Here is a 6,664-nt window from a genome sequence, read left to right on the forward strand (position 1 = left end):
TATGACTGTGGTTAAGTTCCGATTCACGGTTCAACAATTATTTAATTTTATTTTTTCGGTTCTGAATCGTAACCAGAACCGTCCATACTATTTCGGTATGATTGCTATAGTGTTTGGTTAGGTTCGAACCGAATCGTGATCATCCATACATATAAGTAATAATTTGTTGGAGAAGAAAAATAAATGAAATAATTATTTTTAAGGGTAACAATGTCAATTTAACATTTCAGGGGGAAAAACTGTCACTTTAATAACACAAGGGGAAAAAGTGCTATATGCACATAACATAGGGGGAAAAAGTGCCATTTTCCCTTCAATATATTAGAAATGAATATTTATTTATGATCTACAATGTAATTTGTTATTTGAGATTATTATTAGTCAATCATGCACCATGATTCACCTTATAAGGTAGATCACTAACATAAATGTACAATTTTAATATATTAAAGGTTTATTTTTAATATATTGAATATTTATTTTTTGAAATTCATTACGAAGTATTATTTATGTACTGAATATTCATTATTTGGTACACTACTAATTAATAAACCTTTAGTACATAAATAATGAATTTTGAACACATTAAAACTTAACATTTATTAATGGTCACAGTATAATTTGTCACTATTAGAACAGTAATCCTTGTATGGTGACATGCATAGTACGAGTACTCTGCAATAAAAATAAATAAATAAAACTTACTATGAAGCATTGGAGTAATATAAATATAACCTATTGTGAAAAAGAAATATAGAAGAATCTGATTTCAATTCATCAAAATCTAGTTGCAACCAACCCTAAGGGGAGATAAGTAAATTAAGATATCATTGAATTGGTCGGATTATTTCCTCTTTCCTTTTCTCTCTTTTGAGTAAATGGAGGGTGGGGGGGGGGGGGGGTACGAAATGGACTACGTATGGTACTAGTATAGACCACCCAAAGATAATTAAAATTAATTAAAGAGCTTGGAAAGTCGTACCGTATCGTAGTGATGGAAACAGTTCAATGAGACGTGGGAAGCTTTGAGGTTGTGTAGAGTACCAGCAGGAGGGCTTAGGCTTCTGTGGATCAAATAATCTTTAGCATGCTCTCTCTTCTGTGCCTGCAAGGCAATAGTTTTTGTCATTATTTCCCTTATAGATATAGCCATTTTCTTTTTATTTTTAGTAAATAAATTATTAAATTTGAAATATCTAATTAACATTAGTTCCAATTTTATGTCACTAGGTTGAGTACAAACCTTTAGTTATAACAGTATATTTGATGCATCAAATAAGTCATAAGCATATTCTGATATTTAATAAGTCATTTTATTTTTACATCATATGGTATTTTTTTAGTGAATTATTTTCTATAATAACTTTATAAGAAAATAGTGATTTCGTTAAGAATAGCTTTCTATAATAATACTTAAATGATATGTTTTTTCAAATCCTATTGTACTAGTTGCCATAACACACGTTACATTATGTATTTGTTCAAATATTATTCATTTGTTGACAAATTTTTACAACAAATTTGAGAAAGAGTATGATTATATATTGATAAGTACTTATTTGTCTATATATATTTTCTCACCTTTCACTAAGTCATTTTGTTTATATGTCATTTCAAATTTTTTGAGGTTAGGACTAAATAAATTGTGTTATTTTGTAAGGAGATTGAATTGGTTTGGAAAGCTTTATTACTTAAGAGCAAAGATGAATATTTTCATGCATTTTGGTGGGCATTGGAGTCAAATGGAGGCCAAATATGAAGCTAGGGAGATGGATGCAACACTTATAAGGGAGCCAAGAGTGGTGTTTTCAATGGTCTTGGTCATTTAGGCAAACCAAAACAAAAGAAGAGCAAAAGATCAAGGCATTGCAATTTTCGCTCATTTCAACCACTGTTCGGTTATTTGACCATATTTCAGCATAGGAATGTCCAAATGAGGTCATTTTTACCCCATTGGAAAGTCAACTTGAAAGGCTACAACTTTGTTGAAGACCACAAAGGCCAATGAAATGTTTTTGGGAGTGAAAAATAGCATAGAAGTCAAAGTAGTTGCACATAATTATGCTTTCAGGAGAAAACATAGCCAAGTGACACGGCCACTTACATGGCCGTGTAAGTGGCGGTGTATTTTTGCACCATTTACAGTGAAGATGGATGTTTCCAGTGCATTTGGACATGACCACTTACACGGTCATGTCACCCATCTCTTGTTCACTATTTAAGCTCGTCTTGAGCATTTTTAACTTGGTTTTGACACATAGTTGAACCCTAGACACTCTCCTTCACTTCCTTTCATATTTTTAGGTTATATTAGGCTTAGAGTTATGTTCTTTAACACTTTTGAAGCATGTAATCTTGGATTTGAAACTTGGATTCCAACATTTCAAGATTCCACCATCCAATTTCAATAGAGAAGCTTTCTTTCCTATTATCTTTTTCTTTTGCAAGATTTATGTTTATTACTTGTGTTTTTGTGTTTTTTATGCTATTTAATCATGAGTAATTAGTTTTTAGACTTGAGTTAGTGTTATATTATCTATCTTGATGCTTAATTTGTGATTATTGAAAAAAGGATAAAAACTCTAACCTAGGGTTCATGTGATTGTGAAAGTTCTTGTTAATGCTTGATGTACACAGTCATTGACATGTATTTGGAGGATTCCTTGCCTCAACGAGAGTTGGGTGATGAATTCGAGCCACCCTTTGCATAAACTCAATTTTTCTTATGAAAATGAGGGAAATTGAGGGTTTAAGATGCTTTGTGTGCTTGATGGACTTGGAATTGATATACCATGAAAGTCGGGCAATTCCTTGTTCTAATCATTGTTTATTTGCTCACGGAATCGACTTTAGATTAGGATATCTATGTGCATTCCCTATTGACTTCGGTTACTTGTTTTCCCTAACTTGAGTCCTATTTCTTTATTTTGTATTTATCTCTTGTCCATATGTGTTTGTTCTACCTTGTTGTCATTTGCTTAGCTTCTTGTTGATCTCCTTATGCTAGTGCCTAGTTTTGTGATTGCATATTGCGTGCCATAACCACCAATTCCCTGAGGACGACATTTCACACTCATAGACTCACAATAACTCATTTTTGCTACGTCATATATATATATATATATATATATATATATATAGAGAGAGAGAGAGAGAGAGAGATTAATACGATTCATATGAGAATCACTCCCGAGTGAGAAGATGTTGTTTAATTTGGACTATTCATTTGATAAGATCATATGGATATGATTTAATGGATATTTTAATATTTTATTTATTTATTGTGTTAGGGACATTTAGGTAGCTTTTCACGTATTTTTCTTGCAGGCGATTTCATGTTTGTTCTTTTTGTTTTTGTTTTGTTGTGTGTGTGTGTGTTTTTTTTTTTTTTGGGTGATTCTTTGGAGTGTGTTTTTTTATTAGATTTGGTGATAAATCTATTATTTTTGGATGAGGTGTATTGTAGGTCGTTGAGTTGTGCACTGAGGCACTAGGTGTGGTGAATTGTTGGAAACTTTTGTGCACTACCAGAGTAAAAGTTGTGCATTCTGTGAGGGAGTGTTGTGCGGGGTTTAGGGATTAGGGGTTAGGATTTAGAGGGTTTAATGTATGCACTTATAAAATGTTGTACACTCGTGTACAGTCACAAAGTAAAAGATATCCAATTAGTGGTGCATTAGTTTCTTGATGGTTGTGCTGCACAACTTGTGCATTATATTATGGTGTGTCCTCAGAGTATTGTGCGTTCTGTGTTAGTGGTTAGAGGCTACTGTTTAGGGTGATTGGGGTTTGGCTCGCAAAACATATGTTGATGTCCAAATTTACCAAATAAAGATAAATAAATCAAGTAAAATCCTAGTTATGAAACAGTCTGCGATTCAAGTTTTCTATAGTATAGTTAGAAAAGTTGTTTCTATGTCTGACTGTAAGGAATGGTTTACCATTTCATTGATCGTTGATGTAAACATTTTATGTTATGAATTAATGGAATAGTTACGTTTACCTTAAAAAGAAAAAGTAATCAAATCCTTCCTTCTTTCTTTATGAACTTATTTCCACTTAAAAAATCTCTATAGTATATACTTTAATTTTATTAGTTGATTAATTAATTAGTGATTTATTATGTGTTTTTATTATTTATTTACACTTTTTAGGATGCACATTTGCTAATTCAAAGGATTAGTTTTGGAATTGGAAAAACTAACGTTAATATCGATTCTTTAATTCGTGATTCCTAATTTCGCCCTCGTACCTCAAATTTTAGAATATTAAGTTAATTAGTAAATTGAATATCAGTTAATTATCTTAAAAAATTGTAGCCAACAAACTAACTGACAATGTAACAAGTGACAAGCAAGATTAAAATAAAAGTACATTTATTATGTATATATTTTGTGTTGCGTGAAATTATATAAAGTATTGATGTCAATTGTATTTGTACAATTATGTAGAGTATATATAATGATATCATCATATCAAGTATGATCAGTATTGATATTGATTGACAATGTAAATTTTTCCAATAACTTTGACCCTCCATACATAATTCTTCTAGCTCCGCCCCGGAATAATAATAATAATAATAATAATAATAATAATAATATGATGTGGTGATGGTGGTGGTGTGGTGTGGTGTGTTGGTGGTGGTTGTGATGGGTGTTGGTGGTGGTTTGTTGTGGTGGTGGGGGTTGTGATGGTGTTGGTAGTGGTGGCGATGGTGGTGGTGATGGTGGTAGTGGCGGCAGAGGTGGAGGCAAGAAATTCATATCAGGGGGGCCTGATTATAACAAAAATTTACAATGTTATTCAACATTAGTACCGATCATACGTGATATCACTATACATACCATACATAATTGTATCATGTATTATTGGTAATAATTTTTAATGATACTTTATGTTAATTTAATATTTTAAAATTTGAGATAATTTAATACAATATTTTTTAAAGATAATTAACTATATTCATTTTACTAATTAATTTAATATTCCAAAATTTGAGGATGAGGACCAAACTCATAATCATGAATTAAAGAACCAATATTAACATTGATTTTTCCAATTTCAAACAAATATAAACCCTAAAGGTGTAAATAAATAATAAAAATACATGATAACTAACTAACTAATTACCTGATTTTTTTTCTATGGTAAATCGTGGACTTCAATATATATTTGGGCTTATTTAATATATAATTTTTTTAAAAAATAGAGAATTTGAGGGGGGAGGGGGGGGGGGGTTTATTCCTATATAATAATAATAATATACATAAATATTTATTAAATTTTTGGGGTGGGGATGAGGGGCTAAGGCCCCCCTCCCCACCCACATACCTCTGCCACTGAGTGGTGGTGGTAGTAGTGTTGGTGGTGGTGGTGGTGGTAGTTGTGGTGGTGATGGTAATAATAATAATCCATAAGCTAACTTAAAAAAAAGAGTGAAAAGAGAAATGAAAAATAAAAAAATTCGAAAAATGTCTTCTGACTAAAAAATTATGAAGACATTTTCCTTCAAATTGAGCATTATTTTTTCATTGACCAGAATAAATATTTTCTTTTGACTTCATTTTTCCTGAATACCTTGAAAATTCAGAAAATGACTTCCGTTGTGAAAATTCAGAAAATGACTTCTAAAAGTCATTTTTGCGTTTTCAAACGGACCCTAAGAGGGCTAAGTAACCGATTATATGAATGTTTATTGGAATTGACAACATAATTTTTCACAATGGAGTGAACAGTTTACATTTAGTATATATTTATCTAATATAAAGTTAGTACAAAGTGGTTTGAAGTCCAAAATTAAATGAATATACTCTATAATGTAATTTTTTTGAAAAAAAAAAAAACAAAGATCAGTCAAATTGAAAATTGATCATGTATAAGTAACGATCACCATTCTTGTTACTAGTTTAATTATGACTACCAAACAATTTACTAGTCAAGATGCAATGCAGTTAGAACCTTCATTCCGTAGTATAAGGGAATTAAACATGGGAGAAGAAGGAGGGAATTAAACATGGCATGCAATTGGATTATTTAAGTTAAAATTCAAATTGATTAAATTTCCTATCTTAAAATTTTATAATAAGTTAATTTACAAATAATCAAGTTTTTGAAAACTTTCCACTTGCATTGTAAGAAACGTGATCGAATTAATTAAAATCACATCATTTGTTGAAAAAAAATTCACAAATAAGTAGATGGATATGCGGCAAATTAATTTTTTTTTTATAATAAAAACTTAATGCATTAAATCGGTAGAAAGACAATCAACAAGAAAGAGGGGAGGGCTATCAAACCATTCCCCGCAATCTGACTCAGAAACGGCTTCTCTAGCAACAGTACGGCAAATTAATTAAATCTAAAAAAGGCCAAAATGGTGAAAGAAACTTTATAATATGATCAAGTAAAAAATAAAATAAAATAATTGTATGGCAGATTGACAGGTTCAATATATAATAAGTTTGGATAAAGGACAAAAGCATTTACAAGTTGATTAGAATTTTGAAGGCATTTTCAAAGAGGGAAATATTATGATGTTGATATAAAGAGTAATGTATTGGAGATATGAGACTAATAGTTCCATCCAGGACATAAAACCTAGCCGACCCCCCCCCCCCCCCCCCCCCCCCCCCCCCCCCCCCCCCCCCCCCCCCCCCCCCCC

The sequence above is a fragment of the Ipomoea triloba genome, chromosome 13, assembly GCF_003576645.1.
Source record: "Ipomoea triloba cultivar NCNSP0323 chromosome 13, ASM357664v1".
Taxonomy (NCBI): Eukaryota; Viridiplantae; Streptophyta; class Magnoliopsida; order Solanales; family Convolvulaceae; genus Ipomoea; species Ipomoea triloba.